The 26,687-nt window shown below is 36.5% G+C and overlaps 1 long non-coding RNA gene across 1 annotated transcript; it reads right to left on the reverse strand.

The window, feature by feature from the left end:
- Positions 1-6,171: 6,171 nt before the first annotated feature.
- Positions 6,172-21,972, reverse strand: LOC141374162 (uncharacterized). Its single transcript, XR_012380814.1, has 3 exons — positions 21,835-21,972; positions 7,448-7,587; positions 6,172-6,284 (listed from the first exon to the last, which is right to left on the reverse strand). It is a non-coding gene; the product is annotated as an uncharacterized lncRNA (long non-coding RNA).
- Between the last annotated feature and the right edge of the window lie 4,715 nt (positions 21,973-26,687).

The raw sequence follows: 26,687 nt of genomic DNA on the forward strand, positions 1-26,687 counted from the left end.
GTTTTAAGGCACAGAAAAAATACAGCAGTGTGTCTAAGAGTTCCCAGTTCCCACCTTAGCATCAGCTTTAAGGTATTTACTCTATTAATGGTTCTCAGCCCTCACGTTGCTTCAGAATCATCTGGAGAGCTTTCTAAAAAATACTAGCACAATACAAGCAATCCCCAATTCCAAGATTTTGATCCAATCAGCTCGAATAGAGTATTCTTTTGTTTGTTCCTAGTTGATTCTAATGGGCAGCCGAAGTCGAGAAAAAAATACTGCACTAGTTTTCTAGAATAATTTTGAGGCCACTTCGGGAGTCAGTGTTGCTGGCCCCTATGATCATGCCAGCCTCCAGGGAAACCCGTAGAAAGCGATTGAAGAGAAGATTTTCTCTACCTATTCAGTAAAGCTGTAGTTCTCAGCACAGGTTAGGGGTTAGAGGGTGGTTTTCAACATTCTTTGGGGGGAGTTTCCCCAAATATGTGTGCTTGGGGTGTCGTTGTATCCCCACTCCATACTGGAAATTCCCTTGCTACTTCTCACCTCTCCCCACCCAGATTTCACGGCCGCACACTGCTGGGTGGTTAAAGTTTCTTTTACCTTTTAGGGGAAAAGAAAAAGAGGAATTAAGGTAGACCCTATGACTTCAATATGTACAGAATGTATGTACCTTATGTCCTGAAAGATAGACATGGCTACTTCCTATTAACTTTCTTTTCAAATTTTATTTTCTTAATTAAAATAGCAAATTACAGATATATTGATACTTGTTTTAACTAGGAAAATATTCAAAGTTGTATAAATAAAAAGTTAAAATTTACCCCCACCCTCCTCATTCTTATCCCTTGGTAACTACTATAAAAGGACTAGTTCTTTTCCTTCCACAATACCTATTATGCTCACACAAACATGAAAAATCATAAATAAATGGCGTACTGTTATTGCTTTTTGTAATGATTCACCTTTAAATATGATCAATATACATTTCTGATCTCTCTCTCTCTAATGATCTCTATATATCTTTCCTTTAAATAATTCCATAATAGAATGACTACCAAAATTTATCCATATATTTTATCTTTGATTGATATTTGAATGTTCCCTTGTTTTTGTCATTACAAATTTGCTACATTAAATGTCACTAGATACATGGCCTTAAATGTTGGCACTTTTATTTTTATTGGATAGATCCCCCAGGTGGGATTATTGTATCAAAAATGTGTTTGTGTGTGTGTGTCTATTAGATTTAAAGATATTGTCAAATATTTTTTAAAAGATTGCAGCAGTTTGCACTGTATTTCTGTTTTTTTCTTTTTGTTTTTATTTTTTAGAGAGGGAGAGGAGGGGGAGGGGCAGAGAGAGAGATGGAAGGAGAGAATCCCAAGCAGGCTCCACGCCTAGCATGGAACTCCATGCGGGGCTTATCCCACAACCCCGAGATCATGACCTGAGCCGAATCAAGAGCTGGCGCTCAACCAACTATGCCACCCAGGCACCTCAACTTGGACTGTATTTTTAATATTTGCCAGTTTGAACAGGGCTTAGGATAATTATCCTGTTAATGGCTTGTAACTCTCATTGTGCATTTCCTTTTCCTTGACTACCAGGGAGGATTCCTATGCTTGTTGAGTATGTGGGTTTCTTCTCTAAATTGCCTTAGCCTAAGACTTTATTTTTCTCTTAGGTTCCTTTTCTTTTTCTTACCACGTTATACAAAACTTTTAATAATAGGGAATTTATACCTTCATCTATCATATCTGTTGCAGTATTTTTTGCCCCCAGTCACTTGCCTTTAACTTTGTGGTGTTTTCCTTTTTTTTTTTTTTTTTTTTTGAGAGAGAGAAAGAATCTTAAGCAGGCTCCATGTCCAGTGCTGAGCCCAACACAGGATTGGATTTCATGACCCTGAGATCATAACCTGAGCCAAAATCAAGAGTTGGACGCTTAACCCACTGAGCCATTCAGGCACCCCTTCCTTATGACTTTTAAATCTCTTGTCTTATAAAGGAAGACTTTTCTCATCTGGAGATATGAAATTTTCCAACATATTATTCTAGTGTTTCTATGGTTTTGAAATTTATTTTGAAATTTTTAAAAAAAATTTCATCTGGTATTTCCATTTGTATAGAGCATGAGGTGGAGGTCTATGCTTGTTTTCTTCCAGCAGTGTGACTAATTATGTTAGCATGCATTGTTATTGAACTCATTCTACACTTCATGAAATTATCTTGTTTATCGTGTATTAAATTCCTAAGATGCTTTTTTGGATGTTCTACTTTTTGTTTTTTCTTGTGTCTGCCTCAAACTGTTTTGATTACTGTGATTTTATGTTATTATCCCTTCAATATTCTTATGACACTGAACTATCATTTTTAAGTCTGACAGAGGATAAATATACTTACTTTTACTTGCATTTTTATCATAGTTGGAGTCATTATGTAACATTTAAAGTGTTTCTAAGTGCTTCTGTTGTTTTATGCTAGATTATTAGGCAAATACAGGAATGCTCTTTTAAGTTAAACTGCCCTCTAAAGCCAGCAGGGGGAGTACAGGCACTGTTTTACTGGTGAGGAATTAAAAATCATTTAGAAATATATCTTTTTACTGACTTATGGAATAAATTAAAGAATTCAAAATATTTATTCCATCAAATATTTTCTTTGATCAAAATTTACGCCTACATAATCAAAGCTTGCCTAAATATTTATAGGTCCTCCATAAGTCACATAATTTAGAGAAGAACCTAAATTTCCTTTTGAGGGAGAGGAATATTTGGCACAAGTTTGTGTATACAATGAGGATAACATAAAATTAAAATAATATATGGAGTACAGTTAATGGGATTCTGACTTATTTTTGAAAATCAAACAAAAAATCCAGAGAAAATGACAATAGATTAGTTAATACATGCTTATTATTTTGTCACTTACTTTTGATCACACGAATGGTTTTCTAATGCTTGAATGTACATATAAACAGTTGACAATCTCTCATGAATAACACTTCTAAACATTTTTGAAGTGCTTATTTTTTTAAAGTGCAAGAAATTATAAAACATTGCAAACATGAAACCTAAAAGGGGGTTGACATTTTAGTAGGAACTTACAAATAGGCTAATCTATATTGGATATTTTGCAAACGCTGGTTTATTCCAATGGAAGTTTTTGTCTGCAGCCTGCTGCTCTTTGATATTTATAAATATCAGAATGATGGAGACTGCCATGAAGCAGAAAATGCTTCAGTGAACCTCTCAGTAGCAGTAATTCAATCAAGCAAAGGTTGCAAAAGCCCTGTGGGCCACTTGTTATGTGATAGCAGAGGTAGACCTGATTTTTTTGTATCAAATATTTTTAAGCCAGGAAGCTTAGTGTTAAATTTAATGCTCTATCAGGGTAACTTTATTACCCTGGGTTTGATGTATCCATTTCATTTTGTTCCACATTTTGTTCTGTTTGTTGTCAATATATATTACCTGCTCTGTGTGTGTGTGTGTGTGTGTGTGTGTGTGTTTACACAGATGGTAAGTTATAAATAAAATATTTAAAAGTACAATAAGGTGTTGTTAGAATAATTTTATTTTAAAGCTAGTATATCTCAAATATATATACTTTTTAGCACAGCTAGAATTAAATTTTGAAATAAATATCTAGAGTGATATATTTTAACTATTATCATAGCTGAATTTTCTACACTTCTATTTTCAAAATATTTTACCCAAGATGAGCATTTCAATTTTTAATTTTTCAAGAAACACAAATTTAAGTACTTTTGAGTTTCTAGTTATCTTTTATGAAAAGTTATATAAGTATCTTGGCAAAATATACTCAGTTGAAAATAGGTTTATAAAACAACTAGAAAAAATATGCTTGATTATCCATCTTTTCTTGGAGATAGTAAATAATTGAGTATTACCTCAAAGTGAATCAAAGAAAGAAGTGGGTATATTTTATTACATAAACTTAAAAATATATATGCATATCAAAATAAACATAATCAAACTTAAAAGGCAAGCTCCAAATGGGGAAAAAATGTACCATATGTTAAAGATTATAGAACACAGCTCAATATTAAAAAGAGCATACATTTCAAATTGTAGGCATTTCTTAAAAATACAAATGATTACTAGATATACAAAAAAAAAACCCCATTCTCATCAGCAAATTTCAACAATGAAGTTTTTTTTCCTTTCAACAAGGCGGTTAAAAATAATAATATATAGTGTTTCAATCTGGGGAAGTCATTACTCACACACATTTCCAGGGAGTATCTAATCTGATGCAATTTGCAGGCAGATGATATTTATCAAGAGGTTTAAAAATATCTGTGCACTTTGGTTTGGTAATTCCATTCCTAGAAATTTATCCTAAAGATATATTCAGAAACTGTCACTTTACATTCATTCTTTCCTTTGCCGGGAAGCTCTTTCTGGGATAACCATGTGGATGCTCCCTCACTGGCTTCTCATCCATCTTTAGCAGTCACCTATTCAGTAAGACCTCCCCAACCACCCTATTTAAATAGCAAATCCCACTTTTCCATCCGAAACTCGCTTATTTTATTCTTTTTTCTTTATTCCATCGCATGTAACATCTTCCAACATATCCTCTAATTTACATATTTATCATGTGTTCACTGGAACCTCAATAGGACTGAAATCTTTGTCTTGTCGCCTGATGTCTTGTACCTCCCACGATCTGCAAGAGTATCTGGCGTATAGTAGGTGTTTAATAAATATTTATTGAATGAATGAATGAATGAATGCCAAGGATTCTAGCATTATTTATGATAGCAAAAGAAAAAAAGTGGCAAAAATTCCTCTAGGAATGGTTACATAAATCATGGTCTGTCCACAAGTGTGCTTGCTAGTTTTCTGGAGTGGTCCTAACAAATTACAACCAACTGGGTGGTTTAAAACAACAGAAATTTATTCGCTCACAGAGACCAAGAGCCTGAAATCAAGGTTTGGGTAGTATTTTGGAAACTCTGAGGGAGAATCTGGTCCATACTTCCTAACTCGTGGTATATGCTGGCAGTCATTGCTGCATCACTATGAGGCATTCTTCACATTACCTCTCTGTCTTCTTTCCTTCTATTCTCTTAAAAAGACATTTGTCATTGGACTTAGGGCCCACCCTAATCCAGGATGATCTCATTTTAAAATTCTTTTTTTTAAAGATTTATTTATTTATTTGTGTGTGAGAGAGAAAAAGCACAAACAGGGGGAGGGGCAGGCAGAGGGAGAAGCAGGCTTCCCACTGAGCAAGGAGCCCAACACAGGGCTCAATCCCAAGACCCTGGCATCGTGACCTGAGCCGAAGCCAGATGCTTAACCAACTGAACCACCCAGCCGTCCTCATTTCAAAATTCTTAATTGCATCGTCAAAGAAACTTACTAAATAAGATCGCATTCACAGGTTCCAGGAGAAGATATCTTTTGGGGGGGGTCTCCATTCACCTGACTATAGTACATTACATTGTTACAGTGCTATTAAAAATCGTAGGTTATACATGTCTTTCTCTGATTGACTTATTTCACTCAGCATAACACTCTCCAGGAATTCTTAATCTCAGGAAACAAACTGAGGGTTGCTGGAGTGGTGGGGGGTGGGAGGGATGGTGATAGACATTGGGGAGGTTATGTGCTATGGTGAGCGCTGTGAATTGTGCAAGACTGTTGAATCACAGACCTGTACCTCTGAAACAAATAATACATTATATGTTAAAAAAAAAAGAAGAAGAAGAAGAAGATAGCAGGAGGGGAAGAATGAAGGTGGGGGAATCAGAGGGGCAGATGAACCATGAGAGACGATGGACTCTGAAAAACAAACTGAGGTTCTAGAGGGGAGGGGGGCGGGGGGATGGGTTAGCCCGGTGATGGGTATTAAGGAGGGCACGTTCTGCATGGAGCACTGGGTGTTATACGCAAACAATGAATCATGGAAGACTACATCATAAACTAATGATGTAATGTATGGTGATTAACATAACATAATAAAAAATAAAAAATAAAAATCATAGGTTAGTTATGGGTTAAAATCTTGAAAAATGTTCATGACATAATGTTAAATTAAGAAAGGATGATGACAACTATGTTTGTTTATGTGTGTGTATAAATATGTAACTAAACACACACATGCACTGAGTAAATAAACTTAATTTTACTTAAATTCATGAATTAAAAAAGCTCAGGAGAAAATATATCAAAACATGGAAGAAAATTTAATGCTGGGATGCTGGTTGACAGGAATAAAAGTGGTTTTTTTTTTCCTCTTCAAGATTTCCACAGTTTTTCAAAATTCCTACAAAGAAAATATATTTTAATTTTTATATTTACAATTCTCTTATTGTGAGAAAAATAAAAATTAAGTAGAAACAGACCTTATAAATGATTTATTGGGAAAGTAAGAAAAATTAAGTTTCAAAATGACATAGTGATTAATCCTCTCTTTTATATCTAACACCATTAGGTTTATCCTCATAAAATTTTTATGTTAATCTGCTCAGGAAGATGTGTACTCATTTGTCCCTAGAGATTTTCTAGAAAAGATAAGAGAACAATTTTGTTGGAAAGCTTAGAAATGTACCTTTCTGAGAAGGGAGTGGAATTAACGAACTCTTAAGACTCCCTTGTCATCTTAAGATTTTGTCAGTTTTAACATAACGCATATTATATGATTTATCAAAGGCAAATAGACTAGGAAGTTCTCATTTTTTTCTTGATACTTTTTGTTTTGCTTGCTTTTAAGATTTGACACTCTCATGCTCACTTTTTTAGATTCTGCCACTTATCCTTGTCATTAACTAATTAAATAATTAGAGGAGTATTCCTTGAGCACTCCTTATGTCCCAAGCACTATAACCAGTCAGTTAGAATTTGGTGGAATATCAACCCTGAGTTGGGAAGCAGGTGCTTAAACAGGGGGCTTGTGTTTGGGCTGTCCAGATAACTGACAGCCCCTGCATACCTGCTTCATGGCACATACATGGCCACTTCCCCTGAGCACAATGGGTTCCATGTGAAGTTCTAGTTGGGAGCCTTGGAGGGAAATGTTGCAAATATGACTGTCACAGAGATTCCTGGGGTCTTATCCTCATTTACTTGCACTTTGCTTGACTGGTGTTGGTTCAAAACATCAAGAATTCCCCAAGTGAAATCTGAAACCTGCCCCCGTATAGGAAAGGCAAGGAGAAACCGAAGAAAGAAGCAGGCTCTCCAGATTGGCAGGTGGCAGTCTTAATAAGCAAGGGAACTTACATATGAAGCTTGTCTTGGGTGGCCTCAAGACAAGGAGATCTCTGCACGAGCCTGCCAGTTTATATAGAGGCTTAACTGGGTTTAATCAGGTCTAGATGGTCTCAACAACACATTGCTCTCTCAAGGTTGCATTCTTGAATGGCTCTAGCTATGGAAATGGTTGGGCAGCATGTACATTCCAAGGACAGGAGAAAAGGCGAGGAGCACCTGATTGTCTAGGTCCAGCTTGGAGTCAACTGGTGGTCACATCCTCTAGATGACCTCCTCCAACAACTGGGGTCCTATGTGCAAAAAACCTGTGTAGAAGCATATTCTCCAAGGTAATTGGCCATGTTCTTTATATAATTCTGGGAGGAGATTAATGATAAAGAATTAAAAAATTAGTAAATGATTCTCTTTGTAATATTTTAATTCTAATGGTTAAATGCTATTTTATGCAATTGGTAATGTTTGATTAGTGATATATGTAAGAGATTTCTCCGAGGCATAGAGTGCAAAACAATCAAATATACTTAAACATAATTTTTTATTTATTAATAAACATGAATTCATTGAAGTAAGGAAAAATGTGGTTTGAAAACCTTACCTATATTATTGGAGGCACAGGTGAAAGCAATTCCTAAATTTACTAATTATTCTGTCCTGTTGTGGGCACTTGCCACTAATAGGCCTTTTAGCACCAACATGAACCCTTCCATTTTGAATCTCCTTTAAAAGATGATCCCTCCAGGTATTTAGCAACCCTTTCCATCACTTCGAAAATCTTTCTAGTGTACCTCTAGGGAAATCTACTGGATTGCTTCTCAATTAGCTTTCTAAGACCGTTTCTCCAAAAGCCATTTAGCACATCAATGATCCCCCGAACCTACTTGTATCAAATCATATTTAAACTGGTAAAAAGAGCCACTTCCTTTATCCTGCATAGGATGCTGAGTACAACTCTATTTATGACCACCTGGGGTTTTGGGGATCGCATGACCCAGCCTTCCCATGTATGTCAGTCATGCATGGGGAAAACAAGAAGTCTCTGCTAATGTTCTGGCTTGAGCTCACTCTCTGGTTCTTCCGTTCATCTTTGGTAATATTTGTAAATTATAGAAGGGAAGGTTAAAATTTAAGATAGATAACGTAAATGTTTTTGCATGCAATCTCTGATGGCTTCTGGAGGTAGACAATCATCTAGTAGAAGGAAGAATAACGAGACCAAACCTCTGACTTATTTCCAGGGTCAGGTTTTCCAAGGGTTAGATTTTTTTGTAGGTTAATTTTAGATGAAGCATGATTGCTTCTACCCAGCGATTGAGAATTGTGAACTATATCCTGGATGAAACACTTTTAAGTCAGGGCTATGCCATATTCATTTATAATATTTGTCATGTGTTTGACATATCAAAGAATTTTAATAAAATTTTCTTCAGTGCACCTAGGTTCAAGTCCCAGCTATATCACATAAACCTAGGCCAGCCATTATGGTAAAACAGATTTAAAAACTTGCTATTCCTTCAGATGGGAGGGGAAAAAAACCAGGTGAATATTAGTAAGTGGATTTTGAAGCTACGATTTTGTGTGGAAAACCAGTTATTGCTATGTACATATGCTAAAAGTGTTTACAGATCCTGCAAAGCTGAAGTTATGAGGTAAAGTTAAGAGGTGGTTGGAATACTCAATTTGAGTCCTGAAAACAGATGTAGATGTATTATATTTGTCATTTTACCCAATTTAACTGTTCTTCATAGCACTTATATCACATATTTTTCTTTTGTCTTAGAATTTTATTTTTCTAACTAGTTAATAACATTTGCTGAAGTAGAGACCTTGCCTGTCATGTTCCCCGCTGAATTCCAAGCACTTAAAGTCTGGTACTCAGTAGACATTCAGTTATTTTTATTTTTATTTCTTTAAATATTTTATTTATTTATTTGTTTGAGAGAGAGAGAATGAAAGAGAGAGAGCACATGAGGGGGGGAGGGTCAAAGGGAGAAGCAGACTCCCTGCTGAGCAGGGAGCCCCATGCCGGACTCGATCCAGGGACTCCAGGATCATGATCTGAGCCGAAGGCAGTCGCTTAACTAACTGAGCCACCCAGGCGCCCTCAATTATTTTTAAAATAAATCAATACCACCACATTGCAGAGAACCAGTCATCACTGGATGACTGTTTGCTAATGTTTATGGCTAGTTAGTATGTTTGAATCTAGCTGAGACTAGAGACTACAAGTGATAAAGAATCACAATTTTTAATCTTATGTAAATAGAAAAGAAAAATATTTTAAAATGACTGTGTGTAGACAAGTATGTCTTGCCGCTGAAAATTAGGGGATTGCACAAGAACATATAATTATTAAATCACTATCTTATGGGAAGCAGTGTGTGTTTTACTTCAGATCATTAAACTTAACCTTTGTGTAATTAATACCATACTCTTATTTATGTTACATTTTCTAAGAAACGGATTTCAGTATTTGATATTTAAAAGCATTATTGGCTCTCCTACTAAGAGAAAACATTTTTGAATGGAATCTAATAAATATATAAGAAAATCTTATCTTTAATCAGCATATCCAAATATTGTTTCATGTTTATTCAAGCATGCACTAAAGTAGTTGGCATATTTTTGGCAGTTCTGGTCAAATTACTTCATCTTTTCAGAAACGTTTAAACCAAACTGACAGTTTGGACTACCTGACAGCTTCTAACCATGATTGTCTAATTTTTTTCACATGTTCTTGCTTATAAAACTAATCAAAAAACTGTTGTCTCCCAGAATTGTTACTTTGCAACTAGAGAATGTATGGAAACATTACAGTTACACTTAAGGACACATATAGTTGATATGAAGTGTTCCTCGATTTACCATGTCATGGACTTTAGAAACTTTTTCTTTTTTAATTTTTTATTTAAATTCCAGTTAACATACAGTGTAATATTAGTTTCAGGTGTACAATATAATTCAACACTTCCATACATCATGCAGTGTTCATCAGAAGTGCCCACCTTAATCCCCATCACCTATTTCACCCATTCCCCCATCCACTCCCTTCTGATAACCATCAGTTTATTCTCTATAATTAAGAGTCTATTTCTTGGTTTGCCTCTCTCTCTTTTTTTAAGCTTTATCTTCTATTTCTCTGTCTCAATATCATTATACATTCTAATAATTTGTTCTCTGGCTGGTATGAATTTTAATAATTTAAATTTTAGATGAAAGTTGTTTGATTATTTGGCACTTTCTCAGCTCTCAAAAAAGGATCTTACAGTTTTTTGTTTCTGTTTTGGCAAAAAACTTTTAAAAATTGACAATTTGTTTTCATTAGTGCCCACTTAGATAAATGAGATTCCATTTTTTAACTTAGAGAAAAAGATTCAAATTCTCTAATACCATTATCTTCCTTTTTCTAATATTGTGATAGTAATTCCAAGCCTAAAATAAATTTCTGTATCAGTATGTTACATGCAGGGGGAAAAAGAAAGTAAGACCCACTAATGTGAGAAACTACTTCTGTGTATCGTGTTAGACTCTATATTGTATTTTATTTGACAGAGAAATATTAAGGAACTAATTAGTATCTTTGCCTTAATTAAAATTCTGTTGATTGCAAACAACAGAAATCGACTTGAGTGAATTTAGGAAAAACCAGAAATTTGATGATAGACATTGACTTATCCAATGGAAAAAGGCAACTAGGTCTCTATGACTAGAGGCAAGATCAGAAAAGCCAACAGGACTCTGAGCTACAGTCTGTCATTTTTCTTTTTTTTACTGTGAATATCTCCAGGCTAGGGCCCTGGAGAAGCAGAAGTCAGTCTACAAAGAAAGAAAGAGCAAGGCAGATATTCACAGTAAAGAAAAGAAAAATGGCAGATTGTACCTCTGAAACAATAATATGTTAAATAATATGTTAAATAATATGTTAAAAACAATAATATGTTAAAAAAAAAAAGAAGAAGATAGCAGGAAGGGAAAAATGAAGGGGGGGATCAGAGGGGGAGATGAACCATGAGAGACTGTGGACTCTGAGAAACAAACTGAGGGTGTTAGTGGGGAGGGGAGGAGGGGGATGGGTTAGCCCAGTGATGAGTATTAAGGAGGGCACGTACTGCATGGAGCACTGGGTGTAATACGCAAACAGTGAATCATGGACACTACATCAAAAACTAATGATGTAATGTATGGTGATTAACATAACATAATAAAATAAAATAAAATAAAATAAATTGTTTCATCTATTTTATTTGGCTGTTTCTGACCTTCAATTCCAAGTTGTTGGTAAAAGCTTTATTTATTAATTTGGCTTTGACATTGTGGTAATCATTATGCTATTCACCACATATTTCTAACATCTTTCTACTTTGCAAGCATGACATAGGATTGTATTTCCTAGCTTTGTTGTAGTTGGGCAATACCATGTGATTTATTCTGGTCAATGAGGTGTGAGCAGTAGTGATGTGTGTCCTTTAAAAACCAGTAAAAGACTCTCTAGAGTGTTCTTTTCCTCTGCCTTGATGATCAGCGTGTTATAGTTAATGGATACTTCATCAGCTTAAGTTCCTGAATGAAGATACACAAGATTAGGGTTCCCATGCATCCCTCAATGGAGGAAGAAATAAACATTTATTGTTTTAAGTCACTGAGATGTTGAGTTTCTTTGTTATCTCAGCATAGCCAAACCTGTCTTGACTAATATATGAATATATTTGGAATTGTATTAAATTTGTAATATTTTTAGATTTGACCTGTTATTTAAAACTCCTCCCTAGGTCCCTGCTTCATTCCTGTTTGCCCTGCACTCACACTGTTTGTCTGCCCTGGCTCAGTACCCATTTTATTCTGTCATGTTGTGTTGCTGTTGTAAGAATTCTTAGAGGATGTATAGACATGGCATTAAAGTGTGTTGGAATGAACACTGGCTTAGGAGTTAGAAGACATATATTCTTTTACCTTTTTTTCGGCTACATGACCATGCGAATTTTATAATTTTGATACTCAGTTTCTTCATATGAAAATGAATAGATTATACATTACCTACCTTAATTATAATATGTAAAGAGTAAAGCATTACATTATATAAATGCAAATTATTGCTATGTATCTATCATCTCTATATAAACTGCTTAGGTGTATTTCCTAGGGTATAGCTGTATGATTTCACTTGCTCAATTTAGCCAATGAATATGCAAGTGTATAAGATCATAAATATGGAAAATGACATGTAAGAAATGAGTTGTGATTCCTTTTAAATATCTGTATTGGTTCTAAGCCTTTCTTAGTATTTCTTAAATTATGCTTCAGTATAATAATAAAACCAAATAATAATAGTTACATAATTCTAGTTACATACTTTAAAACAGGATGCATCATGTCCAAGCAGTGATTTAACTCTATTGCCTCTCTCATGCCAATGGTAGCACTAAGTCTATACCCGTGTAGCTTTGTTTCTGGTTGCATAGTGGAATCTATCAATCATATGCACTGGTGTAAGATTTGAGAGGCAAAAGCAATCTCTGTGTCCCCTTTGACTGTTATTCTGTGAGAAATAAATTCCTGGAGGGGCGAGATCCTTCTACTGTTGCTTCTTAGGCTCTAGCCTCCAGCTTCTGGTATTGAGGCATACAGGTAGAGGCAATAATGATGGCTTCTCAATTTCAGCATCCTGATGCTCCCTGCAGTCACAGTATATGCTCTTGAAATCAGTCATTCCCGTAGTGGATGCAGAAGTGGTAATTCCCTACTGGGCCAGTTCTATCCTATTCTCTATTTCTGGAGGCCCAGTGCAGAGCTTCCTCTGCAGCCTTCCAAATGATTCTGTAAACTCCTAACCAGCATTTAATTTATTCTTACATAAAGTATCTAGAGCAGTGGTTCTCAAACTTTAGTGTGCCTTAGAATGACCTGATGGACTTGTGAAAATACCGATTACCTGGCTCCATTATCAGAATTTCTGAATTATTAGGCATGGGGGCAGAATCTAAGAACAGTGATATATAAGAAGTTCCCAGATTGCTGAATCAGAGACCACACTTTGAGAACCATAGATCTAGAGTATTTTCTGTTTCCTACCCAGAATCTGTCATAAAATAAGCATTGCCCCTGAATGTGTCAAATAATCCAGGCCAGTCACAATTGTTTCTCAAAAGTTGAATAACTGGACTCATTAAGTGTTACCTTAATATTAATTATAGGTTAATATTAAGGTAATACTAATATTAATTAAATAATATTAATACTAATACCAGAATATTAACTAGACTTACAAAACTGTATATTAAGAGGTGTTAATAGAGATTTAATAATTAGTCAGATATGCTAGATCAGCTTATGTCATGCTGAGTATATATTTTTACGTTTATTCTTTGGTATAAAGACTGAGTGATGTCATATAGTAACATTATCATGTGGTCTCCCATGCAAGTACTAACCAGGCCCAACCCTGCTTAGCTTCTGAGATCAGAGGAGATTGGGTGTGTTCAGGGTGGTATGGCCCTAGACAACATTATCATATAGTAATACACTTTTCCCCTCATCTGTGTGAATATCAGTTCAGTACAGACAGGTAATACCTTTGTCATGATAGAGTTTTTCTATAAATTCTGTTTTGAAAATAAAAGCTTAAAGAGAACTATCATTTAATATTAATCATCCTTTCATACTGCATATTTAGATAATCTTATTTTAAATTTTAGCTTAATCATCTATTTAACTTAATTTAGCCCAATACTTTTTACATAAAAGATTCTGAGGCCCAAAGACATAAACATTTAGAGAAAGAGTTGAAGGCAGGGGAGGAAGAGATGGCGGAGGAGTAGGAGACCCTATTCCAACTGGTCCCCTGAATTGAGCTGGATATCTACCAGACCACTCTGAACACCCACAAAATCAGCCTGAGATGTAAGAAGATGGATCTGGATCTCCATAAACAGAATATCGCAGGCAGTTGGTTTCAAGGTATGAAGTGGGGAGCCGTGATTCTGTGGGCAGATATGGGAAGATAAACAGGAGGGGGAGGGAGCTGTGGGGATCATGCACCACTGGTGAGCAATAGCCTCCTGTGCTGGGGACCAGGCACAGACTCGCAGACTGGTAGTGGCAGGGAAAGGACTCTAGGGCAGCCCCCCAGACTGAAACCTGGAGCAGCAAGGCCACACATGTGAACTGGGGGTGGCTGGTGGTTTTAGAAGCACAAAGGGCAGAGATGTGGCCCAACCTGGAGGCAAGGACTGGGAGCACTGCTGAGGGGCGCATAACCCAGGATGCTGCAGTTTTTAGCAGCACAGACAGAAACGGAGATAGTGTGGCCTGGAGAGCTCACTGGAGAACAGATTGTAATCTCTCTGCTCTGAGGCACAGGGTTGGAAATGGTTTCTTCTGCTCTGACTCTTGGAAGAGATGCAGAAAGCCGCCAGGGAAAGCTGCCAGAGAACAAAAGCCCCCCCAAAACCGGTTTTCACTGAGCCCATCCCCCCCAGAGGGGGAAGGGCAACTCTGTCCAAACAGGGTTGCCTGAGTAACAGCATGGCAGACTGCTTCCCTGGAAGACAGTCTGGGAGAACAAGAGGCTGACAACCCTAAGGTCCCTATAAAACAGGTGCATCTTGCTTGGGTTGTGGTCAATAATTTGGACTCTGTACATTCCCTCAACCACCCCTCACGAGAATGACTAGGAGGAGGAACCCCTAAAATAGGAAAGACTCAGAGACTGTGACTTCTGCCACAGACTTACAAATAGATACAGATACAACCAAGATGTCGGAAATGGACTTCAGGGTAACGGTTATGAAGACGATAGCTAGAATGGAGAAATCAATTAATGGCAACATAGGGTCTCTAAGGGCAGAAATGAAAGCTGAACTGGCAGAATTTAAAAATGCTATCAATGAGAGCCAATCTAATCTAGATAATCTAACAGCTAGGGTAAGCGAGGCAGAAGAATGAGTTAGTGATCTAGAAGACCAACTGATAGAAAAGAAGGAAAAGAATGAGGCCAGGGATAAACAGCTCAAAATCCATGAAAACAGAATTAGAGAAATAAGTGACACCATGAAACATTCCAATGTCAGATTATTGGGATCCCTGTGGGGATGGAGAGAGAGAGAAGACTAGAAGATATATTTGAGCAAATCGTAGCTAAGAACTTCCCTAATCTGGGGAATGAAACAAATATTCGTGTCCTAGAGGCAGAGAGGACCCCTCCCAAGATCAAGGAAAACAGGCCAATGCCCTGGCATGTAATAGTAAAACTCACAAATCTTTGAACCAAGGAACCATCGTAAAGGTAGTTAGGGGGAAGAGATTCCTTATGTACAGAGGGAGGAACATCAGAATAACGTCAGACCTATCCACAGAGACCTGGCAAGCCAGAAAGGGCTGGCAAGACATATTCAAGGTACTAAATAAGAAGAACATGCAGCCAAGAATACTTTGTCTGGCAAGGCTGTCATTTAGAATGGATGGAGAGATGAAGAGCTTCCAAGACCAGCAGAAACTGAAAGAACATGTAACCACTAAACCAGCCCTGCAAGAAATATTAAGCAGGGTTCCATAAAAGGAGAAAGACCCCAAGAGTGATACAGAACAGAAATTTACAGAGACAATCTATAGAAACAAGGACTTCACAGGCAACATGATGAAAATAAATTCTTATTTTTCAATAATCACTCCCAACGTGAATAGCCTAAATGCTCCCATAAAATGGCACAGGGTTGCAGATTGGATAAAAAGACAGGACCCATCCATATGCTGTCTACAAGAGACTCATTTTGAACCTAAAGATACATCCAGACTGAAAGTGAAGGGACGGAGATCCATCTTCCATGCCAATGGACCTCAAAAGAAAGCTGGGGTAGCAATTCTTATATCAGACAAAGTAGATTTTAAGCTGAAGTCTGTAGTTAGAGACACAGAAGGACACTATATCATTCTTAAAGGATCTATCCAACAAGGAGACTTAACAATTGTAAATATCTATGCCCCCAACATGGGAGCAGCCAACTACATAAGGCAACTGTTAACCAAAATAAAGAGTCATATTGATAATAATACATTAATTGTAGGAGACTTCAATACTCCACTCTCAGCAACAGACAGATCATCTAAGCAGAAAATCAACAATCAAGAGCTTTGAATGACACACTGGACCAGAAGGACCTCATAGATATATACAGAACATTCCACCCTAAAACAACAGAATACTCATTCTTCTCGAGCACACATGGAACTTTCTCCAGAATAGACCACATACTGGGTCACAAATCATGTCTCAACCAATACCAAAAGATTGAGATTATTCCCTGCATATTCTCAGACCACAATGCTTTAAAACTGGAACTCAATTACAAGAAAAAAATTGGCAGAAATTCAAACACTTGGAAGCTAAAGACCACTGTGCTCAAGAATGTTTGGGTCAACCAACCAATTCATGGCAACCAATGAGAATGAAAACACATCGGTCCAAAACCTATGGGATATTGCAAAGGTGGTCCTAAGGGGGAAATACATAGCCTTCCAAGCCTCACTCAAAAAAATAGAAATATCCTGAATTCACCAACTAACTTACACCTTAGAGAACTAGAGAAAAGGCAACAAATGATGCCCAAGAGGAGAGAGAAGAACCATATGGTCCTCTCGATTGATGCAGAAAAAGCATTTGACAAAATACAGCATCCTTTCCTGATTAAAACTCTTCAGAGTATAGGGATAGAGGAAACATTCCTCAATTTCATAAACTCCATCTATGAAAAACCCACAGCAAATATCATCCTCAATGCGGAAAATATGAGAGCCTTTCCGTTAAGATCAGGAACACATCAAGGATGTCCACTCTCGCCACTATTGTTCAACATAGTACTAGAAGCCCTAGGAACAGCAATCAGACAACAAAAAGAAATAAAATGTATTCAAATTGGCAAAGAAGAAGTCAAACTCTCTCTCTTTGCAGATGACACGATACTTTATGTGGAAAATCCAAAAGATTCCACCCCCAAATTACTAGAACTCATACAGCAATTCAGTAATGTGGCAGGATACAAAATCAATGCACAGAAATCAGTTGCTTTATTATACACTAACAATGCAACTGTCAAAAGAGAAATTAGAGAAACAATTCCATTTACAATAGCATCAAAACCCATAGGATACCTTGGAATAAACCTAACCAAAGAGGTAAAGGATCTATACTCTAGGAACTACCGAACACTCATGAAAGAAATTGAAGAAGATGCAAAAAGATGGAAAAACATTCCATGCTTATGGATTGGAAGAATAAACATTGTTAAAATGTCTATGCTGCCCAGAGCAATCTATACCTTCAATGCCATCCTGATCAAAATTCCAAAGACATTTTTCAAAGTGCTGGAACAAACAATCCTAAAATTTGTGTGGAATCAGAAAAGACCCCAAATCGTCAAGGAAATGTTGAAAAATCACATTGCCCGACTTCAAGCTATATTACAAAGCTGTGATCACCGAGACAGCATGGTACTGGCACAAAAACAGACATATAGATGAATGGAACAGAATAGAGAGCCCAGATATGGACCCTCAACTCTATGGTCAAATAATCTTCGACAAAGCAGGAAAAAATATGCAATGGAAAAAAGACAGTCTCTTCAATAAATGGTGCTGGGAAAAATTAGACAGCTATATACAGAGGAATGAAACTCGACCATTCTCTAACACTGTATACAAAGATAAACTTAAAATGGATGAAAGACCTCAATGTGAGACAGGAGAGGAGATCAAAATCCTAGAGGAGAACATAGGCAGTAACCTCTTCAACGTCGGCCACAGCAACTTCTTTTAACATCTCCAAAGGCAAGTGAAACAAAAGCAAAAATGAACTTTTGGGACTTCATCAAGATAAAAAGCTTCTGCACAGCAAAGGAAACAGTCAACAAAACAAAGAGGCAACCCACAGAATGGGAGAAGATATTTGCAAACGACACTGCAGACAAAGGGCTGATATCCATATCTATGAAGAACTTCTCAAACTCAACACCCAAAAAACAAATAAGTCAAAAAATGGGCAGAAGACATGAACAGACACTTCTCCAAAGAAGACATACAAATGGCTAACAGACACATGAAAAAATGTTCATCATCATTAGCCATCAGGGAAATTCAAAGCAAAACCACTTTGAGATACCACCTTAAGCCAGTTAGAACGGCAAAAATTAACAAGGCAAGAAAGAACAAATGTTGGAGAGGTTGTGGAGAAAGGGGAACCCTCTTACACTGTTGGTGGGAATGCAAGTTGGTACAGCCACTTTGGAAAAGAGATCCTCAAAAAATTGAAAGTAGAGCAATCGTATGACCCAGCAATTGCACTACTGAGTATTTACCCCAAAGACACAGATGTAGTGAAAAGGAGGGCCATATGCACCCCAGTGTTCATAGCAGCAATGTCCGCAATAGCCAAACTGTGGAAAGAGCCGAGACGCCCTTCAACAGATGAATGGATAAAGAACATGTGGTCCATATAGACAATGGAATATTACTCAGCCATCAGAAAAGATGAATACCCAACTTTTACATCAACACGGATGGGACTGGAGGAGATTATGCTAAGTGAAATAAGTCAAGCAGAGAAAGTCAATTATCATATGGTTTCACTTATTTGTGGAACATAAGGAACAGCATGGAGGACATTAGGAGAAGGAAGGGGAAAATGAAGGGGGGGGATTTGGAGGGAGAGATGAACCATGAGAGACTATGGACTCTGAGAAACAAACCGGGTTTTAGAGGGGAGGGAGGAGGGGCGATGGGTTAGCCCAGTGATGGGTATTAAGGAGGGCACGTACTGCATGGAGCACTGGGTGTTAACTGGAAACAATAAATCATGGAACACTACATCAAAAACTAATGATGTACTATATGGTGACTAACATAACATAATAAATTAAATTAAATTAAAAAAAAAGAGTTGAAGGTAGCCTCTAAATATTTTGATACTTAAGTCCAGTTTTCTTTTCATTACTGCTATTAATTCTCTTTGGAATGTGGGCTTCCTTTTTACCTCTTTTATGTATATGCATAGTCAAATGAGCAATGGAAAATTTTTGCCATATTTGAAACAAAAGTTTAAAAAATATATTAGTATGAATTAATTGCCAAACTCATGCTAATAGTTAATATTTAAAGAGGTCACTAGTTGCTACCAATTTTTAAGTTGTTATTTAAATGCTGTTTAAATGTCATATTATGCCATTTTAAGTTGTTCTTTAATTCTTAGAAATAAGTAATATATTTGGATGCCCTCCAGTATCTCCCTCTGAATTAAACTACCTCACTCTATAATCATGTCATTTAATCAAAAATTAACTTCCTGCCAGAGTGGCTTGTTAAGGATTTGCTAATTCTGACTTTCTTCTCTGAAACTTAATTGAACTCAGCAGTCAATAGCTCCTCTCCCCAGGTCTCAGATAACAAAATGCATTTTGGCTTTCTTTTCTTCTTCAGGTTTATCACTTTTCAAACTTGTAACTTTTTTCTTTAAAAAAAAAATACATTCTTAGAATGACTGAAGCAAGTGAAAAAGATAAACAAACAACCATTAGTTGATTATCCTGAGGCTTTGCTATTTTAAAATCAATTTAGGATGATTTTCAATCTTTTCTAATATGATTTTGCATTTAACTAAAAATATATAACAGTCTGGAATTTTTAGTACAGTCTAGCCTCTTCGGTAACTCAGAGAGGTTTGGTTTATCCTTGTCTTTGTGTCAGCTCTGGTCCAAGGAAAGTATCCTTTCCAAGGTGATGTAGGCTACCTCATAATGTATCAGAACATAGTGAACATCTCTCATGGAGATGTGAAAGGCTTTAAAAACTAAGATTGTAAGGTAAAGATCTAATCTCATATTGTAGTGAGGTTTTAAGAGATGAAACTTTTGCAAAATAGTTTCTGATTTAGAATTAAGTGATTGATAATTGTCAAAGCTGGGTAATGGTACACCAGATTTACTCTACCAGTCTCTCCATATTTGCATAGGCTTGGAATTTTTTGAATAAAAAGTTTGAAAAACAAAATGTGAAATGTTACTTACATGAATTGCATGGCAAGGTGAGGTGCATAATGCATAGAGAGATATTTAGCACATAATACACATAAAAAATATTTAGATATCCTTGTTCAGTGAAAAACAAAGCAAATGTATCTCTACTGTGATTTATTGTACACAGCTAGACTATGACCAGGAGAAAATGAGTTAAAAAAACGAGTTGATATGTTAGAGATAAATAATTTCCTTTGGTGTTTATTTTATACTATTTGTTACACAAAAATACAAATTTTAAGTGTACTTACATTTTTTAAGTAAATCTCTTTTCATAAGGTTCAATGAAACAAAATTAAATTCAAGAAATGAAATTTAGTTCTCATTCTTATTGCCAAACAACATTTAGTGATGAAGTTTGTATCCTTACATTTAAAAATGTTAACTGAGGGGGCGCCGGGGTGGCTCAGTCAGTTAAGCAGCTGCCTTCAGCTCAGGTCATGATCCCAGGGTCCTGGGAAGGAGCCCTGTGTTGGACTCCCTGCTGATGGGGGGTCTGCTTGTCCTTCTCCCTCTGCCCCTCCCCCTGCTCATGCTCTCTCTCTCACACTCTCTCTCAAATAAATAAATAAATAAAATCTTTTAAAAAATAAAAATGATAACTGAGTTTTGTAGGACAAATGAGGGCAAATCCCAAAGTCTGAAAAAATGATGCTTTAATTCATGGCAAAGGAGTTTTAACCTTTTTTGGTTAAGATTATGAAGTACCACCCAGGAAAAATTGGTGTATATATATAACTCAAATATTACAATATTAGAGTGTTCATGGAGCATACCCATGGGACTCCAGGTTAAGGTCACTTAAAAAAGCATTTTAGGCTTCTAAACAAGGCTTTTAGGCTTCTAAGACAAGATACAGAACTATGAATATTAGAAATTCCTTGTGTTAGAGACCAAAAAGTACCACTAAAAAATTATGACAAGAAGGTAGGCTTAATATCTTTAAAATTTATAAACACTCCACTAGATAAATGTGTGTTGACTTTGATCTTGCATTTGTTGGAGGAGGTCATCGAGAGGACATGACCGCCAATTGACCCGACAGCTGGACCTGGGCAACTGGAGGCTCCTGACGCCCTCCCCTGTCCTCGGAAAGTGGGTTCCGCCCACCAGTCCCATAGCCGGAGCCATATTGAAGGACACAGCCTTGACAGAGCAATGCGTTGCTGAGACTATCGGGACCGCACCTCTGGCTGAACCCAGTTAGCGCCTTTATATAGACCTTTAAGACTCTGGCTGTGCGGTGCGGAGATCTACTCGTCTTGCAGCCAACGCAGACCAGCCGCATATGTAAGTTCCCTCGCTTATTAAAACTGCCGCCTACCAATCTGGAGTGGTCTGCCTCTTCAACCTCTCCCTGCCCTTCGAGTTTGAGCACCAATTTCCATTTCACCTGGGAAGCCTTCTCAAGGGTGCAAACCAACAGTAATAAATACTAGGAAAAATAGTAAATTCGAACTTGGAAAAGTGTTTATCCTTTGTTCCAAGGCTGGTACTAGGAAGAAGCAAGCAAGATGCCTGGGGAGCAAAATTTAAAGAGATACTCACTTTCTGCATCATGCAAGTGCAGGGTCGGCCCCTGAGAACGAGGGCCTCCTTAAATTTCGCTCCCTAGATGCCTCGCTTTCCTTGCGTAGTCCCAACCCTGCTTTGCATTAATCAAAGAAATTAAAATTACAGCTATGATCACCAGTCTCCCGGATGAGTCTCTGTGATCCCCTGCTCATTATGACCGCATTCACAAATATACGGGATTCTGTAGGACCAGTAGGATATGTCTGAAGTGATCGTGTGTGACATTCTGGCTACCGCTTTGCTCTCTCTTCTGGGAGAGGCTCTCAGGAACCAGCTGCCATTTTGTTAGGCTAAAGAAACCGCTTAATGCAGAAGTCCAAGTGTTGAGGAACAGAGGCCTTCTGCCAACAGCTGTAAGAATGAACCATTTTGGAAGCAGATTTTTTTTTTTTTTAGCCCCAGTCAAGCCTTTCAGTGACTCTAGCCTCGCCAACATTTTAATTGCAATCTCATAAGAAACCCTGAGCCAGAACCATTCCATACCAGCTACTCCTGAGTTCCTGACTCACAGGAACTTTGAGATAATGTTTATTGTTTTCAGCCATTTGTTACAGCAGCAATAGATAACGAACACAAGCAGTCCGGAGGCATTTTATCAATTGTACTTAAAGGAAAAGGAATTCTCTGTTGGTAATACAGTCTTACCATAGTGGTTAAGAACACAGAATTCAGTTTGAATTCTGCATCAGTCATTTATTAGTTGTGTGGCCTTGGAAAAATTACTTGTGTTTTATCTCTTATATAAAAGAAGGAAAACAATAGCGCCTATATCACAAAATTGATGAAAGATTTACACACGGGAATATATACCAGGTATCTATCAAATAATAAGCATTATGAAAGCATTTGCTGTTATTATTTCTAACTACTTTGTCAGTGCTTATTTCTCATATGGATGCATGGATTATTGGTAACAACACGTGAAGTATAGCTTTCCTTATATGCAAATGTGTTTCACTAATGCCTTACATAAAAATACCTGAGGATAGATGTGTATGGCTTCTCAAAAAGGTATTTTGTACCTCCAGAGCAGGAGAAATGAAATTTCTCTCACCTTGGTTTTAGGTGGGGAAAATACTTTTCTGGATTATAGAGTCAGGAGGAGTTTCCCCCTATTACTCACATTTTATTTTATATTTATTTCCTTCTTGCCATTTCAGAATTGCTCCCAGTTTCAGTAGCTAGGGTTAAATGTTTGCTTGTCTCCTGTAATAAAAAGACTCAAAAAGGTTTTATTGTCCATGCGTTGCATGCCTACAATGCAGCTTGCACTTCCCCATAAATGAATGTCTTATTCCCTTGCATTGTATTTTTGTGTGTGTGTGACCTAGATGCATTCTTCTCTTTAAAGGAATGTTCTTACTGCTCTGCAGACATCATCTAGCCTGAGCTGGAGGTTACCATGGTAATATGGCCATACAGGATGACTTCAAGACTACATCATGCTGAGTTGTTTTCAGGGAGAATTGAGGACTGTTGTCTTTTGCTGATAGGCTCTACTTAAACTGGCCCTCTCTGCCTTCTTCTAAGAATAATTAAAGAACTTTGCTGTTGGTGGATGTCCAGGCTGGCTATTTGCAAAAAAGTAAAGTAGGTAACATTTATCTTTACACTTTCATTTTTTTGTGACATTTTCCCCAGTAATAGCATCCTTTTATTCTCTAGGTGTGTGATGACCATATATTATCTGAGACCTTCCTAACAGGGCATAAATTAATCTGGCAAAGTTATCTATGATTAAAAAAATTATCACTTTATTTGAGTTGCATTATTTAGATTTACCACAAAAGTCATGATTGTAGAGAGAACTATTCTAGAGAAAAAAATTAAATTTTCTTGGAAACACATGTGGCAGAAATCTCTGCATTTAGAAATATGTAATGAAATCTTTATTTTAAAATTACAACTATAAAACATACACGTAGCTTTCAAATAATTCCCAAAATATGTATACTAGGCAGAACCACCAAATGTGCCAATTTCTGTCCAAAACAGCACAGGCTTTTTCTTCTCCTGTCCCAAACACTAATCCTTCTGAAAATGACTTCAGTTTAATTATTTTTCTTAGCAACATTTACATTTTTTGTCTTTATTTTTCTTGAATTGTCTGAAATAGTTTTTAGAGTTTCTCAAAATTTTTTTTTACCAGATTATATATTCAGTTGGGCATCAAAATCTTCAAAAAATCTTCACTGGTTGCACTTCAACAGTGAAGCAAACGAAAGTCACGATTCCTGGTAATTATCCTGTGAAGTAAATGCATTTGAATCTTACAGTATTTCTCCTTATTCATAGTTGTATCATTCTTCGTGCGTTTAATACTTGCTGCCGGGTACATAGCTTTTCATGTGTATAGTTGTCTCTTCACCTAAATTGTGAGAGATCCTGTCTTATGTTTTGTTCTTTGTTTTCCAGGCAGCAATTAATTAGCAATTTCATATGCATTAATTAATTGAAAAATTTATTTAGAAGCAATTTAAAAAGGTATAGAAACTTTCAAGGAAAGTGGTTACTCATCATTTTTGCCCCCATGAAATATTTTGCACTAGCTCTTCAAGTTGTATTTTTCAGTTGTAGAGAGGAGTCATATGTTTCTTTATGCATTTAGCATATTCTTTTGAATACTAGGCTCTGTTCTTTGAGATGTGAGCCAAGGTTTGAAGATCCCTACTTTGATGGAGCTAACCTTAGTAGGAGGAAATAAACAAGCAATTAAGAAAACAATTTAGAATTCCAATGAATAAAAAGAAACTTATGATAAAGGAGACTGTGTGGCTACTTTAGAATCAGCCTCTCTATGCAGGTAACAACCTGGGAAAGTTTAGGACTAACTATGTTGGATTTGAAGATACAAAGAAGGCCAATGTTACTGAAGTGTAGAGAAGCAGCAGTGGGATTATTAAATACAGTAGTGTCCCCTCATTCGTGGTTTCACTTTTTGTGGTTTCAGTTACCCATGGTCACCTGCGGCCTGGAAGCAGATGATCCTCCTTCTGACATATTATCAGAAGTCAGTAATAGCCTCATATTACTTCACAGGGCCTATGTCATTGATTTCACTTCGTCTCATCACATAGGTGTTTTATCATCTCACATCATCACAAGAAGGGTGAGTACAGGACAGTAAGATATGTTGGGAGAGACCACATTCACATAACTTTTATTATAGTATATTGTTTATATAGTATAGTATATAATTATAATATTATAGTATATTGTTATAATTGTCCTATTTTATTATTAGCTATTGCTGTTAATCTCTTCTTGTACCTAATTTATAAATTCAACTTTATCATAGGTATGGATATAAAGGAAAAAAACAGTATGTATAGGGTTCAGTACTATCTGTAGTTTCAGGCATCCTTTGTGGGTCTTGGAATATATCCCTAGGAACTACTCTAATGTCAGAGAAGAAGGCCATGGAGTGTCCTTTGTAAACCAGGGAAAAGAATTTGGATTTTTTAAAAAAGTATAATGAGAATCCATTGGAACATATTAAAGAAGGATGAAACAAGATCGGATTTACATTTTAAAAAGTTGTAGTACTAGGATATGAAACGGGGAAGATTTGGACCGGATATAGTTGAGATAGGATTAGGAAGCTAGGTCAGGGGTTCTGATTTTTCCTTGTTAAGTTTGTAATATTTGTTTAACATGCATGCAGAAATATGAGGTAGGAGAAGGGTGGTGGGTAGGGTTAAAGACAGGGACTTTGGAGCCATTGGTATTTAGTTGGTCTTTAAAGCCATGGAGTGCATGAGATTAGCTAGAAATATTACTTTGTGAGAATATTGACAAGGTGACTTGAAACTGAGCCTTGAAGTACCTCAACGTGTAGAGATTCAGTAGATGACAAAGGATCATAGAGGAGACAGAGAGTGCTCTAAGTGTGGTAAGAGGACAGAGCATAGAGAATACAAGATCAGAAAGGTGTGCATGGGATTTGGTTTCATGGAAGTCGTTGGTGACTTTGACATAAACAATAGCTGTGGAGTGGTGGAGACAAAACCTGACTAGGGTGAGTTTACCTATGAAAACAATGAAAAGAACTGTCAAAGGATAACGTGTCTCATAATATGTATAGTAGGTGATAACAGTAATGGAATGAAAACACTACTATTTAATGGGTGTTGGCTTTATGTATGGCATTTTACCAAGCACTTTTCAGGTATTATTTCACTATATGCTTGTAACTTTGAAATCTTATTATTAGCTTTATTTTAAAAATAGAGAAATTGAGATCTAGAAAATTTAAGTGACTTGCTAAGGTCACATTGCTTTATCACAAGCAGAAGTTTTGCTGCATCGGTCTTAACCTGAAGAATTAGTGGAGTGATATAATTATTGTGTACATTTATTTTCTATACATTTTTGCTCTTTAATTAAGGTAACAACTCACATATGTTAAACTCCATTTTTGGAGTTTATTGGCATAATTGGATCACAAGATAGTGACAATCACATCAACACTATAAAGAATTGATGGCTGCAAAATGTGGTATTTCTTTTTCAATCCTAAAATCCAAACTTGAAGGACTTAAAATATCTCTAAAATGTACTTATATCAAAAATCCCAGATATAATGAATGCATTTCTGACTGAGGGAAAACTTTTAATTCATTTATTTATTTTTTTTCAGAATGTTCTTGTAAAATAGCTAGAATAATCCATATTTAACCAACATGTTAAAATCAAAATGTGTAACTTTAGATGGTCAGACTACACACATGAAAATGTGTGGTGATAATTTAATAATTTATGTTGTCAAATTAATGGAAAATAATTAGCTACCTACCTGGTGTTATACTAAATTAATTTCAGAAAGA

Source organism: Callorhinus ursinus, unplaced genomic scaffold (assembly GCF_003265705.2).
Source record: "Callorhinus ursinus isolate GAN/ISIS: 27379988/994484 unplaced genomic scaffold, GSC_fseal_2.0 scaffold14, whole genome shotgun sequence".
NCBI lineage: Eukaryota > Metazoa > Chordata > Mammalia > Carnivora > Otariidae > Callorhinus > Callorhinus ursinus.